This window comes from Garra rufa, chromosome 20 (genome assembly GCF_049309525.1).
Source record: "Garra rufa chromosome 20, GarRuf1.0, whole genome shotgun sequence".
NCBI lineage: Eukaryota > Metazoa > Chordata > Actinopteri > Cypriniformes > Cyprinidae > Garra > Garra rufa.
In genome coordinates this window covers 24,848,303-24,865,159 of record NC_133380.1, presented here as the reverse complement: position 1 = coordinate 24,865,159, position 16,857 = coordinate 24,848,303, and the positions used below count along the sequence as shown (strand labels likewise).

General features: G+C 37.2%; 1 protein-coding gene across 1 annotated transcript in view; it reads left to right on the top strand.

The window, feature by feature from the left end:
* Positions 1-16,857, top strand: part of LOC141293482 (inactive N-acetylated-alpha-linked acidic dipeptidase-like protein 2) — a 247,038-nt gene that overhangs the window by 27,328 nt on the left and 202,853 nt on the right. The window lies entirely within an intron of this gene.

The window sequence follows — 16,857 nt, the reverse complement described above, 5'->3', positions numbered from 1 at the left end:
TAATTTACCCGTCGTCAGTGTCACTGTCACTACCCAATATCTACCATTCTGTTTGCGGGGGGGCGCTGTTCGAGTAAATAGGCGTAAAGTGGCGGAAGCAGCGGCCAGTGAAGAACACAAGTTATCTTACAACATCAGAGAAGAAGCGCAGAAAAAAAGAGAAGTGAGAAGAATGGCGGAAGATAACGAAAAACAAATCAAAGACGCACCCGCTAGTTGAGCATGCTGATCAGTTACGCCTGTTTCACACATACTCCGTCTGCAGTGCTTATGCGTTGAGTATTTTTTTCCGCACCCTTGTTAACGGATTAGAGCGTTCACACTGCACGCGGTTGCTGTGCAAGTGCATTGAATAATACGTTGTTTATTATACGTTGAGTTTAAACGTGAATATATCTAGAATTGTATTAGTGTACTGTGATAAAAGTATCACAATGCTGAAAAAGCACGTTTGTATTTGAAATCAAAATAACGGATAAATGGTGTGTTTGTGGTAAACAGCCGCGGATCAGGAACGGACTGCAAACGTGTCCTGTGTGAAAGCAAAACGAGTCCGTGCTGCTTCTGCATCGCATACGTAACGCACACGGACTGCATACACACTGCAGACGGAGTATGTGTGAAACAGGCGTTAGTGTTCCTCAAGAAGAATATGCCTTGATGAGACCACTGTCCAGGTTAACATAAAGCACTTTACAGTAACTTACTACTGACGTTTCAGTATCATGGTTTACACATGTTAGTTAATGTTCATGTTGTTTTTTAATGTTCAGGCACTTTTATCTGTCTAGCTGTACAGTGTTTACATTTAAGACCAGGAGGCAGTGAGTTATTATGCAAATGCATATTTCTTTGCACAGTGTTGGAAATGTTGGCATTAATAAATGCATAAGATTTCCTTATTATGGGTATTTTTTTCTTTTTCAGTCACATATATCGTTGATGAAATTTCTTCCAATATATTGAATATCGTAGATATCGTGAATCGCGATATTATCGATATCGTGGGCCACATATCGCCACAGAATTGAATCGTGAGTTACCTGTATCGTCCCACCCCTACTAATTAGCAAGTCAGACATTTTGACTGATAGACACTTGATTTATAGTTTTGCTTGTCGATTTTTCACAAGTGCACTTTGTATTTTTTTCTCTCCGGTTCTGATTTATTTATATTATTATATATTATATTATATATGCATTATATTGTTAAAAGAGTGTTCTGAGTTCAATATGACTTAAAGGGATCAAATGGAAATTATGTCATTAATTACTCACCCTCATGTTGTTCCAAACCCATAAGACCTTTGTTCATCTTCTGAACACAAATTAAGATATTTTTGATGTATCGTTCAAGGCCTAGAAAGGTAGTAAGGACATTGTTAAAATAGTCCATGTGACATCAGTGGTTCAACCTTAAAGTTACAAAGCTACGAGAATACTGCGTGCAAAGAAAACAAAAATAATGACTTATTTAACAATTTCTTCTTTTCGACATAAGTTTCATGCAGGTTTAAAATTTGTTGACCCCTTCGCAAAACATGACTTAGTATTTGGCTGCCAAACCCTTGTCAGCACAGAGGTCAGACATTTCTTGTAGTTGGCCACCATGTTTGCACACATCTCAGGAGGGATTTTGTCCCACTCCTCTTTGTAGATCCTCTCCAAGTCATTAAGGTTTCAAGGCTGACATTTGGCAACTTAAACCTTCAACTCCCTCCACAAATTTTCTATGGGATATTAAAGTCTGGAGAAAGTCTCCAAGACCTTAATGTGCTTCTTCTTGAGCCACTACTTTGTTGCCTTGGCCATGTGTTTTGACTCATTGTCATGCTGGAATAACCATCCAGGACCCATTTTTGATGGAACATGGCCCCGTTTATCACCCCTTTGATGTGGTGCAGTTGTTCTGTCCCCTTAGCAGAAGAACACCCCCAAAGCATAACGTTTCCCATAATGTTTGACAGTGGACATGGTGTTCTTGGGGTCATAGGCATCATTCCTCCTCCTCCAAACATGGCGAGTTGAGTTGATGCCAAAAAGCTCGATTTTGGTCTTATCTGACCACAACACTTTCACCCATTTCTCCTCTGAATCATTCAGATGTTCATTGGCAAACTTCCGACTTTCTTGAGCAGGGGGAGCTTGCGGGCGCTGCAGGATTTCAGTCTTTCACGGTGACTATGGTCCGAGCTGCCTTGAGATCATTGACAAGATTTTCCCGTGTAGTTCTGGGCTGATTTCTCACCACTCTCATGATCATTGAAACTCCACAAGGTGAGATCTTGCATGGAGCCCCAGACCGAGGGAGATTTTGTGTTTCTTCCATTTGCAAATAATCACACCAACTGTTGTCACCTTCTCACCAAGCTGCTTGCCGATGGTCTTGTATCCCATTCCAGCCTTGTGTAGGTCTATTATCTTGTCCCTGACATGCTTGGACAGCTCTTTTGTCTTGGGCATGGTGGAGAGTTTGGAAACTGATTGATTGATTGATTGATTGATTGATTGATTGATTGATTGATTGATTGATTACTTCTCTAGACAGTTGTATTTTATATAGGTAACTTTAACCCTTTAAGAGAATACTCCTAATCTCAGCTTGTGACCTGTATAAAAGACACCTGGGAGCCAGAAATCTTGCTGATTGATAGGGGATCAAATACTGATTTTGCTTATTTAAAATCAAGTCAGTTTATTATTACTTATTACTTTTTTACGTTTTTTCTGGATTTATTTTGTTGTTCTGTCTCTCACTGTTAACATTAAAATTATACCATACCATTAAAATTATAGACTGATCATTTCTCTGTCAGTGGGCAAACATACAAAATCAGCAGGGGATCAAGTAATTTTTTCCCTCTCTGTACATATTAGTACCTTTTGATCGCCCCAGTGATAGATTTGTATTTTTTTTTCCTGTGTGTGTACAGTGTATAGCCTTCTCATAGCACCTGTGCTCCCGGGCCAATGAATTGTTGTTACAGCCTTGGTCACAACATACAGTCTGACAAGCAACAATCGAGAAGGACAGAAAACTGCATGCACCTGCCTTTAGATGTCAGGATTCATTCCAGGATCTTGTTTGCTTATGACAAATATGAAACAAATATGATGCCTTTAAGGCTCACGCTGAAACATTTGTCTCTAACACCAAAAGAGAAGGCCAAGCGCATTGATTCAATCAGAGGAAATGCTTGGTGTACCTGAATTGTGGCCTCTGGAGAACAAGTGTTGTGCGCTTTTATTGAGCCATGACTCTATCTTATTTATTTTGTTTATTTTGGATACATTCTCCAATCCTCCTAGTTGGGAAATGAGTCAATAAGGTGCTGGAGGACATAAACGGAGCGCTGGCATATTAAAGCGTCGCTTTCTTTATTAGCCTTCTGCTCTGCTGGCTCGTTGCTTTTTCTTTTTTGATTACATAATTTTGTTAACCTTTAAAGCCGGTTGCATATCTGAGGGAGAGATATGTGAAATGTGTGGGGAACTTCAAATAATTTTTACATGTTAATTTTAAGTTGCTGACAGGTGGTTTTATTCACACGGAACGAATTGTGTCCCCTGGGTTATTTAGAAACCTTGTTGAAGTGAAAAGAAGCCTTTGAATAGAAATGTAGTCATTTGCATATTTATTTAAATACGCCACAGCTATGGGACCCATGTAGGAGTCTTTAATGAACAAATGCTTACCACTGCTGTTACGAAGAGAAACGTCCTCTGTGCAATGTCACTCAGAACCATCACAATGTGTCCCATCTCTCCCCTCGGTCTGACTTCTCCTGTGGGTATCTCTGTCTTACGCCCTCTTTCTATCTCTTTTCATGTTGTCGTTTCCCACTGCTTCTATTCATGCAGGAGTCACACCTAGAGTAATGAACGAATAGATGTAAACAATGAACACTGTCCTACATGGATAGCTACTGATCTGTTTGAAAAGAAACTGACAAGGTTACTTGAGGAGACAGGATAACCCAGAGGAAAGAAAAGTCAAAAGTGAGATCTCTTTAACATGAGGTTTCTTTAAGATTGAATGGACACTTTTGCTTGAGTCTCCAGCTTCTCAAACTTGTCTCCTCAGACGAACGTTTTAAATGAGATCTCAACAACACCACACACTGTGCTCAGATTTTCTTTCCTAAACTAAAGACCCTGGTGGTCTCATTTTACATCCGGTACCCTTCTCACCTGCCCAGTTGTTTCCTGTCTTTACTCCTACTGTCCTGACCATTAAAGATGAAAAACCAAGAAAAATCAAGAAAAAAAGGGCAACCCCTGAGCAGTATTTTATTTATTTTTTTATAACGGAGTCTTGAAAGAGATTACAGCAAGACAATAAAGAGATCTCCCATGTTTTTGACATGTTTTTTCTCCCACTGTTATGGAATACCATTTCCGCCACTGAATAAAAAATCAAAAAAAGGTAATTGCAAGTTTTCATCTCACACTTCTGAGAAAAAAGTCAGAACTATGAGTTTATGACTTTATAACTCACAATTTCATGTTTATATCTCGCAGTTCTGAGAAAAAAAAAATCAGAATTGTGAGATAAAAAGTCGCAATAACCTTTTATATACAGTACATTCTCATTTTGGACTCCTTTCTCTCAGAATTTTCTCATGTCTCAGTTGTATCTACTTTTATTTCCAAGAAATTTTAGAAGAAACATCTTAGATACTGTTGATATTAAAATGAGAAATGCATGTGATTCCTTAGCTCAGAGCAACCACTGAGCAATAAAATATTTCTAGAATGGAGTCTTTATACAAATTGCAGTGAGACAATAAACTAATATTCAGTTTCTTCCACCACATTCTCAGTTAGGGTTAGAGGTAGATTAGGTTGACATACTTGCAAAGTTACTTATAGTTAGTAGAATGTCTGTTGGAAGACAATCACAATAAAGAGTTAGCAGATATTACACAGACAGTCTACTAACACTAATGAGATTGAGTTGATATGTTTAAAAGGGACCATCAAAATAAAGTGTTACCATCTCACCACTAATTCACAGAATGGCCGTCTGAGTCAAGCATATTAGAATTTTGAGCCAAAACTATGCATTTTATCATTGTCTTTATAAAGCTACTATTAAGTTTGGGGACTGTAATATTTTATTTTAAGAAATGTATATGTTTATTCAGCAAGGATGCATTAAATTGATCAAACGTGACAGTGAAGAAATTTTAATTGTTACAAAAAAAAATTATTTAAAATAATTGTTGTTTTTTAAACTTTCAATTTATCAGCTTTCAGAGAAATCACAGAAATAACTTACTTTTAAAAAATGTATTAAAAAAAACTCATTTACTTAAAATGTTTATATGCCATAATATTACTTTGTATTATTAAAATGAATATAATTATATAATTATAATAATTAAAATGTTTATAATGTTTCATAATATTATAGTTTTAATATTTCATAATATGATTTTATTAAAATGATTTCAGCCATGGCGAGCATAAAATGTTTTTTGGAAAACTAAAATAAAAATCAATCAATCTTACAGACCCCAACGATTGACAATTGTCTAAATAAATAAATAAACTATGTACTTTTTAATAAATGCTTGTCTTGCACTAGCTTGACTTCACGCATCATGTAGTCACGTTGTAAAGGTCACGTGTGATGTGTGTTTACAAAGCGAACATGCAAAGAAAGTCAAACATCCTTTACAAAAAAGGTAAAACAACGATGTTGGAAGAGAAAATGAGATGAGTTTTTGGCCCTACCCCACCTTTTTGAATTGAAGTATACAGGCGAAGAACTGACCACACATGACTTTTTCAACATGATTACAAAATGTGTGAAGTGATAGACATGCATCACAGAGTGAGTAAAATTGTCAGGATGAGTAAATTATCAGGATTTTTTTTTTTCTGGAATAATCCTGACTAAACTTGTGCTGCTTTTTATCACTTCCATCCATTTGTATGCTCATATTAAGTCCTTTTTTTGCAAAAAAGACGGAGCATTACAGCAGAATGTGAATAAAACATTCCAATGTATGATTACATGTGAAGAACTTTTTTGTATCGTAATTATACTCGAAGCGGTGGTTCGTTTACTTGATGAGTAGCTTGATTACTTGGGCTCTAGGCGCTTTTTAAAGCAGCGTTCATTAAGGGAACGCTTTACCGCAGTGACGCCCTTTTCCGCATCTCAGCGTCAATCCTCGTGCGTTCTCTTTACTTTGTGCCCTTAAACCAATGAGCATTTGGAATGCACTCAGGCTGAAAATTGCCTTTTCTGTCATCGCTATCATTTGATTGGTATTCCAGCTAATAGACATGCAAATAAAACAGAGGGTGCATTGCACTCCAGACAGAAATGTGGCACTTGGTCAATAACATTATGGAAATGTTGCTTCTACTTCTTCAGCGCTTTGTATGAGAGCGATAGTGCCGTTGCCAAAGTGCACAAGGGCCTTAAGTTGAGGAAATTACTCTGCCGTCTACATTTTCTCAATAGCGGCACTTCTGTCCATTTGGCGTGATTAATATGTCAGTCTTATGTTGAACCGTGTGTCCTCCCGTCATCGCCGATGTAATGCATTTTTGAGGCTTTTTTATTATATATTTCGCTCTTGCGAAGAGTGAAAGCAGTGAAAATTTCAACGCATCATAAGAAAAAATGTTTTCAAAGGACTTCTGCTGAAATAAAGGACTGTCGCTCACAGCATTTGGGAATATGAGAATGACATTTTGGAGGTTTAGATGTGTTTTTGATGGAGAATGGATGGGCAGCAGCACTGCAGGCCATAAGCTTCCTGTCATCTCTTTCAGAAGGTCGGCTCTGCCCCCTGCCTGGGCCGGCTAGGACCGTCTAGGACCGTCTTATCTCATCTGCAGAAAGTGGGAGGGCTGCTTAGCTTGTCTGTGTTTGCCTGTTGCTCGGACTCCCACCGTGCCAAAAATGTGGCCCCTGTCAGATGGCTGTAGGCTTGCCCTTATTGCATCAAGAAAGGAACGTGATGAAGTATAAAGAGCTGTATTTACCACACACCCAGGGCTTTTCATGAAGCCAGATCCTCTAGTGCTGCAGATTTGTTGTAGGGGTCCACAAAAAAAATTGCTCTAATGTTCTTTTTGGACCTCTTTTACTAGCTCGAAATCACACTTGCACTAAGTATCAGATTTTTTTTCAATATTTTTTTCCTAAACCTTTTTGAACTGGTTGTAAACATAACTTAACCATGCTTTTAAAATCCTGCATGACAAATGCTACATTATGTATGTATGAGGTCTTAGAGACCCCAGGTGTAAAACATAAATATATGCAATAAATGCTCACATGCTAACACTCTCTGATTTATTTACATTTAGTATCAGTACATGCCTTCCAGCTGTTTATTTGAATTAGTTTTGTTGTATTTTTTTCTACATGTGTTTTACAATTCATCATAAAACGTTCATTTTACAGATGCTTTTACGAAAGCCAACAATATTTGAAGTTTTCTTTTTTTTTTTAAGTATAAACTAGGTTACACAAACTAGAGCAGTGAAATGATTGAGAAGAGAGGGATGTTCTTTTTCTTTCCTTCTTTCTTACATTTGTTTGTTTATGTTGTCATCAATTCTGTTATTATTGCAAGTGTCTGTGGGTTTGGATTAGTTAGAGGTTAGTTATGAATAGAATACAAAATAGATTTAAAAAAGAGTATTTGGGTTATAAAGAACAAAAGCCAGTTTCACAAACTCACGGGTCAATATCATTATGAATTAAACTGTTTGACATACGTTAGTTGATGTGAAGCATTTTAGTGATTTATTAGTATTCAGTATTTTGATATAAAAACTAATTACACAGAAGTGTTTGTGACTTAGTAATGGGAATTTCATTTTGTCCAAAAGTAATACAGATAGTAGCCATTCGAGCACCCCCAATTAATTTTCTCTTTGTTCTCACAGTCATAAACTCATAAAATACTTTTTTACACTGTGAGCTGACAGTTTCTTGATGATAAATAAAAATGATCTAACAGTAAAACATACTGAATTAAAGTATTCAGTTGCATTGCAATGCAACTGAATTAAAGTATTCAGTTGCATTGCAATGTATGTCTGTCTGTCTGTCTGTCTGTCTGTCTGTCTGTCTCTCTGTCTGTCGTCTGCCTGTCTGTCTCTCTGTCATCCATCTGTCTGTCTGTCGTATGCCTGTCTTTTCTCTCTGTCTCTCTGTCGTCCATCTGTCTGTTTGTCTGTCTGTCTGTCATCTGCCTATCTTTTCTCTCTATCCCTCTGTCGTCCGTCTGTTTGTCTGTCTGTCTGTCATCTATCTATCTATCTATCTATCTATCTATCTATCTATCTATCTGTCTGTCTGTCTGTCTGTCTGTCTGTCTGTCTGTCTGTCTGTCTGTCTGTCTGTCTGTCTGTCTGTCTGTCTGTCTGTCGTCTACCTGTCTGTCTGTTGTCCATCTGTTTGTCTGTCTGTCGTCCGTCCGTCCATCCGTCTGTCTGTCTGTCATCTGCCTGTCTGTCTGTCTGTCTGTCGTCTGCCTGTCTGTCTGTCTGTCTGTTGTCCGTCTGTTTGTCTGTCTGTCTGTCTGTCTGTCTCTCTGTCTGTCTGTCTATCTGTCTGTCTATCCCTCTGTCGTCCGTCTGTTTGTCTGTCTGTCTGTTGTCTGCCTGTCTGTCTGTTGTCCGTCTGTTTGGCTGTCTGTCTGTCTCTCTGTCTCTCTGTCTGTCTGTCTGTCTGTCTGTCTGTCTGTCTGTCTGTCTGTCTGTCTGTCTATCTGTCTGTCTATCTGTCTGTAATCTATCTGAATTTGGCTATAGATAAATTTGCCTCAGGTTATTTAGTACAGAGTACAGAAATATATGACATGGTCTAAAGATTTGATCTTTTGATCACACTGTTTCTCTGCTTTTAGTGTACTGCAAAAGTCGGCCCAGTATTTATAGAAGCACCTAGTCCTAATGTTATTTACTTTTGTCCAGTGCTGCTGCTGTCGAGCCGCCTCTCACTCATGAACCTCCCCTGCAGGGCCTGGCCTGTGCCATATATCCTGAGAGACATGGCCACAGTTTAGCCTCTGCAAATAGGGAATAATTTTACCAGACAAGAATTTACAGTTGTGCCTCTCTTCAAGCCCTCTGGCTGTGAATGCATTCCTCTCTTAGCATGCTGAGCGTGTGGCGATTATGGCTTTAGCCAGAAGCAGAATTTACACATGCCTCCACCTCACAAATGGGCAGTAATGAAGAAGCCAGTGCTTTGCATGAGCAGGAATATGTGTTTGCATTATGGAGAGGGATAGAGTGTGTTTTAACAACACTGGTGTGAGATGTGCTTTCTGCTTTGATGCCCTGTGGTCTAAAAACATGTTCTCAGTTCAAACTGCAATTTTTTCTTCTCACCCCTTAAAAGCAGCTGTATTTACCAAGTGTTTGTTGATACTTTTAAAGGGTATTTATATGTAGATATGCATTTATACACAATCTAATGCCTTTAGGTACTATTTTATTAATATTTCCTTACAAATGTTATGTAACCATGCAAGAACACCCATGTCATTTGTGGTCAGCCCCTTTAGATTGCTTTATTGGTGTTATAACTTTGGGGAAAAGAGCAGAAATCACAGATGCAAGGCTTTTTCTTGTACGTAGGATCAATTTTGCCCTGAGGCAAACTTAACTGAGATCTTAAAACTTTCATTTCTCTGTAGTTAAGCAGCTAGCAGCCATGCCCTACTGAGAAAATGATTTCAAAAGTTGTTTTTCAGTGTAACAAACCTACATTTTTACTTTTCTTCTGTTGCTTGAAAAAAAGTGAAAATGTGTGACATTGAGGGCATGTAATGATCTGTGCGTTGTGTAAGGCTCCTGCAGGTGAGAACACAAAGAGAGAAGCTATTAGGCTGTCGTTAAATCCTAATTATCATTAAACGGGAATTTGCCATCCCCCAGGTCCGCTGATATTCCAGCAACTAATCATAAAAACATAATAAAGGTCAATTAAGAAAGCAGTGTCATTTTAAAAACCCCAGATGCCACAGTGAGGGCCAGAAGCTCTCGTCCATTTTTTGGCCCACTTGTCTGTGGTGGGTTACTATGCAATTTTGATGCTGTGAATTTTTCATCTGATGCAGAGCAATGGAGCTACACACATTCACTGAAGACTGCCTAATGGATACCAGATGATATATTGGTTTTGTCTTATCTAGAGTGTGATTTTGTAACAGTGGAAAGATCTGAAGGATGATCTGAACAAATACACTCACACACATTCATCTAACAAATGAAACTTCAGCCACAGAAGGTTTGTGGTTATTTTGAAACACGGCATTATTCTGTAATGCATTGTTGTGTCAGACCGACCATTTCCTTTGGGAGCGTGACGAGCAGGTCCAGAGAGATTGGAGCAGTGTCACCTCATAACAGGTTTCTTTCAGTGAAGAACATTGTGGTATTTGCTGGTTCCAACTTTATTTATCAGCTGTGGAGCTGAACGTCAAGGACAGTCTTGAGTTACGTAAATCCGAACGTCACTCACAAACCCACGCACACTGCAAACAACATAAGGTTGCCTTCCACACTCAAACTGCCATCTGTGAGAAATGAAAATGAGCATTGATGAGTTGAGGGATACTTAAAGGGATATTTCACACAAAAATGAAAATTACCCTATGATTTACTCACTCTTAAGCCATCCTAGATATATATGACTTACTTATGTCAGACGAATACGATTGATGTTACATTTAAAAAATGCCCTGGCTCTTCCAAGGTTTGTATTGGCAGTGAATGGCTGTTAAGATTTTTAAGGCCAAAAACATGCATCCATCCATCATAAGAAGTACTCCACATGGCTTCGGTGGGCTAATAAACGCCTTCTAAATGCCTTCTAAAGATAAGCAATGCATTTTTTTTTATGATGGATGGATGCTATTCACTGCCATCATAAAGCTGGAAAGAGCTAGGACATTTTGTAATATAACTCCAATTGTATTCATCTGAAAGAATAAAGTCATATAAACCTTGAGGTTGAGTAAATCATGGGGTAATTTTCATTTTTTAATGAACTATCCTCAAATTCCTCTATAAAAGACCAAGAATGTTTATGTTAGGGAGTTATATCATTTATTTTAAAAACAACAAAAATTTAACAAAAATGATTGTTTATCATTCAGTGTTTTGTTTTGTTTTATTTTATTTATTTATTTGTCCACATAGAGTGGCATAGAATTAATTGGTAATTGATTACAAAAGAATAAATGCTTAGTTCTACCATGAAACTCTACAGGTGCAAGTCAAGGTCAAGCTTTATTAAAATCCCTTACGGGCAATTTATGTAGATGCAGCTATAATCAGAAACAGACAGACTCATACAATACATAAAAACATAAATATCACATACCCTAACAAATTTCTTCAAGAACCATTTAAAAGCCTAATTGCACAAGGGACAAATGTATATTTATATCGATTACTTTTCATCTTTGGCAATCTATATCGGGAACCAGAAGGAAGCATAGAGAACTCTGTAAACAGGAAATGATCATTATTAGCTAGCACAGTTCTAGCTCGACTCAAAATATTTCTATTAAACAATGATGGCAAATTTCTTTGCTCTTTACCTATGATCTTTCCACTAAGTGTGACTATTCTATTTAAAGCAGTTGTTAACATAACTGATTATATCACAGGGTTATACAACTTGGCACAAGCTGATTGGTTCATGTTGCGTATGCAACCAATGAGCTTTCAGCTTGCAGCTATTTAAATGGCTTGTAGCATTCACTTGTAAAACCCTGTAAAACCCTCTACCTTCTCCAGCTCTACCTGTAAAGATATGCTACGGGTTATTTTATGCTATTTGTGCAGCAGCAGTATGTCTTAAATACTCATAGCCCCGTATCGCTATATGCTTTGGCAGTAGCAAGTTCCTGTACTTGCTTGCAGCAGCAATAATCTACAACTACAACAATAACCAACAGCAGCAGCGTAGCAGATCTATTCCACCAAGAACAAATACATTAACATATCCATTACCATGCTAAACTTATCAGAGAGTTGTCATGACATAAATTAAGGATTTGAATGCAGATTTAAATTAAGGGTCAATTTGTATGTTCTGTTTCTTTAATTTAGGAAAAAACCTTAAAACTCAAATTGCTCTTTCACAATTGTTTATCGCTTTGCTTTGCCTTGTCTTTGTACACTCTAAAAAATGCTGGGTTAAAAACAACCCAGCTTGGGTTATTTGGCAACCCAGCACTGGGTAAATATTGGACAAAACACATGCTGGGTTATTTTGACTAGGGCTGCACGATATTGGGAAAATATGCGATATGCGATATTGTTGTTGAATATTGCGATAACGATATTTCTTGCGATATTTATTTTTTTAATTATTATTATTATTTTTATTATTATTGTCTATTTTTAATCATTTATATATGTAATGATCAAATAAACAGGTAAAATATATTCTTCTGTCATCCGAATTAAATCTAACTTAATAGAAAATATGAGTACATCAACAGATGTTAATTTTATCTATTATAGGTAGAGCCATTAAAATTGGAGATAACCACTGCATTTTTAAAGAATCTACAGAATAAATAACAAAAAATAAACGACCCAGTTCTTTCTTAGTCATTTAGACAATAAATGCAGCCATAATCAAAATAGGCTACTGTTTCAAGGTAAGGTAAGGTAAACGTTATTTTCCCTCGCAGGGAAATTTGTCTTGGGCCCATCACCCATGCTGCAATCAATTGACAGAGAAATAAAGCACACCAATAACAATACAAATAACACTACAATAAATAGATAAATACATAACCCCAATAAAAAGAAATAAATAAAAATAAAATTTTACAGCTCCATACTACAATTATTTAACCACTTTATAGACACAGTGATGAATGAATTTTTAAATCTATTCATTCTACAATAAGGAACTCTAAACCTCCTCCCAGAAGGCAACAACTCATATTCTGTGTACAAAATGTGTGTTGAATCACAAACAATCTTATTAGCTTGTCTTAGAGTTGCCTTTTCATAGTCTGCAGTGATGTCTGTTCTTTAACAATATTCAAAGTGCAAATAGAGACCGAATTTTTGAAGCATGATACAGTTATAGACAACTACAAAACTTAATATATAGCCCACATATTAATAACAGCCTAAATATGTTATATAGCCTAATTTGCGCGCATTTTGGGTTCGCTCTCTAAACACGGGGCATTAAAATTGTATTTAAATGCGCGTGCGCGTGTTAGTGTCACAAGGACGGTCTGAGACGAGCGGATCCATTCGCAGCATTTTATTGGAACAGACAAACACACAGGGGCAGGCAGAAATCGTCGTCAAACACAGGCAGAAAGGTCGGGGCTGGTCGCGGGGAGTGAAGTGTGAGTGTGGCTTATATGCTATGTGTGAATGAGCTGCAGGTGTGTGTGTGAGTGAATGAGCTGCAGGTGTGTGTGGGTGTGTCAGTCCCGGGTATGAAGGATTGTGGGGAATGTAGTAGTCCATGAAGTGGGAGTGTGACACCTGGTGGTGAACGGACAGAAAGGCTACAGACCCGCTTTGTAACAGGCTACTTTTGGTTTCGTTTTAACGACCGCGCGAAACTCTCAGCAGTGCATAGCGTCCATTCTACAATACAGTAGATTACTTTAACAAAACTTTGTTTTGAAAGTGGCAGGACACAAACGGGATTTTGAAAAAAGCGTGTCTCCACAGTGGAAATTATGCCTATGCGTGAGCGGTCCTCTGCAGCTGAGTTATCATTTGATTTGAATGTGTGCCGCGTTGAACAGTAGCCTATATTAAGACTGAGGCGGCAGAATTGTATTTGACAGAATGTGCGCGCTCTAACACGAAATATATATTGTGGGGACCTTTTAACTGTCCACAGTAAAACATCGTCATATCACACACATCTAATTGCAATGCAGTTTGTGCAGATCCGGAACAGAGGATAGTTGAGAGAAAAAAACAGCCGGTTCCTAGTTCAGCGGAGCGCAGTGTCAGTGACAGGGAGTAATTGACGGCTAATATCTCAAAAGTTAATTAAAGGGAATAATATAAAGATTAAGTTTAAATGGTTATGTAATGTTGAAGAGAAAGGCGAACCTGTCACACTGCAGCTCACAGCAGTCTGTGCAGTAGTTAGCCTAGCGAAAGTTTTGTAAAGAAATGAAACCAATTAAATGCCATTTATCGCAACTCTCTGCGATACCAATATCGCGTACACTGTTATCGCGATAACGATAATTCTTCGATATATCGTGCAGCCCTAATTTTGACCCAGTTGGTTGGGTAAATGTTTTTATCAAATATGCTGGGTTGTCAACTAGCCTATTGTTTAAACAATATTATTTTGCTGGCATAAAATGGGCTAGAAATTACAAATCACAGAACTATAGTGGCAACAGCATATTAAATGTATTTCAGTGAACCAGCAGCTTAGTCACAAAAAAACTACCCAGCACCTGGGTAAAAATATTAAAAACAACCCAATAAAATGACCCAGCAGGCTGAACCCACCACTGGGGGTAAAAAAAAAAAAAATTAACCCACCCATTTTTTGGAGTGTAGATTGTCATAGAATTGTCAATTGATTTTTTATTTTTATTTTTGCACATTCATTTATTAATTTAATTGTAGTTAAGTGCTCATGGTTCACTTCCTGTCTAGGGCTCATTAATTCTTCGTATTCATTTCAATGCAGCATCCTCACCTTTCTTCGATAATTGTTAGGTCAAATGCTCTTCTGTTTATTTTTAAATGTTTTTTATGGCGGGTGACGTGTTATATGATATCTTAGTGTGCGTTTGGCCTTTTCTCTCACACGCTTACTCTTCCACTTTCTATTTTTCTCTTTCTCTAGAACAATATTTACTATGGCCTGTACTGAGAAGTACTGACTGTTCTTAGAAACAGAATAAAATACAGTGACGTGAATCTGCATCTGTACATCTTGTTCCTTTCAGTAGCTCTATTGTCCAGATCAATTGAGCTACAGCACTGTACTTTGCTGCTCAGTGCCTACATCCAGGGCACTTATTCTATATGCACCACAGGAAATCACTGAGACATAAGCCTTACAGAGTTTGATGTTAGCAGGTTGCAGTGCAGTACTCCCAAAATGCATAACACACTCAAAATTGGTCACTTTTAGTTTGAATGTTTTGATCAGTACGTTCAGTAATTTCAAAAGTCTGAAGCACATTTCTCTTGCTTAATCTGCCATTTTGGATGTTTGACTTTTTTCTCTATTTTTACTGAATTAGCTGCCTGCTTTTTAGAACAGTCTGTGCTTCTGTGTCCATTAAGTCCTCAAATGCTGCCTACATAGGCAGCTAACTAGGTTATTAATTCTGATAAAAAATAAAATCTCTAAAGTAAGTTAATAAACATCAGTCTTATATACTTTTAAGACTATCATACGATTCTTTTCGATGTTTTCTGTCTCAGTGCATTTAAAAAAAACACAAGCTTTGATCATCTCTGAGCCGATCTCTGCATCTCCTTTATAGACACATCTGCTTCATAACTTTGTCCTTTGCTCTTTCTTATTTTTATTTAACTAGTCACTCATTCTTAGATGAGCACCTTGAACTCAAAACAACCGAACACAGTGGTACATGCATTATCTCCCCTCTCTGCCTCTTTTTAAGATGGATTGACTCCCTTGAGGAAAAGCATCTTAAAATGTTTTTTTTTGTTTTGTTTTTGTTTTTTAGTAAAAGACACTCAAGTATGACACATCTGTCAAACACTACTCTTGAAAAGTTTGGATTTGTTAAGATTTTAATGTTTTTAAAGAAATTTCTTATGCTCACCCAGGCTGCATTTATTTGTTAACAACATAGTAAACATAGTAAAATTTTCTATTTCAGTATATTTAAAAATGTATTCAATTCCCTGTCTTTAACATCATGTTTGACTAACATACAAGCAATTTTTATATATAAAAAAAAATATTTAAACATTATTAATTATTCCACAAGTATAGCTCAAGCCTCTTTCATTATCATAAAACATCTTTTCATCTTTTCAAAAAGAAAAATACTCGAGACAAAAGCAAAAGAGGATGGTAATTGATAAGAAGTATCTCCATTAAAGCATACTTAATGCGTCATTCAGTTTCCAGGAAAGCATTATACAATGTAATATTGCCCATGATCATATACTTGTCTTTTTTTTAAGTGTCACGTTGCTGTAGTCGCTTCAAGAAGCTGTTTATAACAGTAAACAACAAATTTATGGTTGTGTGACCTCAGGTTTTGCACATGAAAGACTTGAAGGGATGTAAGCAAGTCTGTACAATCACTTGAACTCAAGAGAGACGAGTGAGTTCGCTGCATGAAAACTGCTGTCATTGTTCTTATGGAAATGAATGACCTGCTTTTTTGAAATTCAATTTGCATGTAAATCCGCGTCTCCGTGTCATATCTTAAAGCAAAGAAAAAAATTAGGAGGGATCAATTTAATTTGCTTTAAATGAGTCACAGAACAAACTGTACTGAAAGGCTGTACTGTAAGCAAAATATCACAGGACTGCATAGTGCTTACTACAGCATACATGTTTATCTAAATAGTGTAGTAAATAAGTCGGAATACAGTGTGTACAGCATACTGAACTTCTGTCAAGTGTACAGTAGGAACATATTTTAAGGTTCTTACTCTTTTCCCCTTAAGGATAAAAGCAGTCCCTGCTGTTTATCAACATGAGCTTGTCATTCTCACAGATTTGATTTGTAACACACCAAGACTGAATGAGTAAGTTTGTATGTGAACTGCTGAAGTGTTTGTAATCTGTGCGCTGCACATATGGCCCCACCGCAGGCGTGTAATATATATCTTATGAGCATCTCTGTGTGGAGGGAA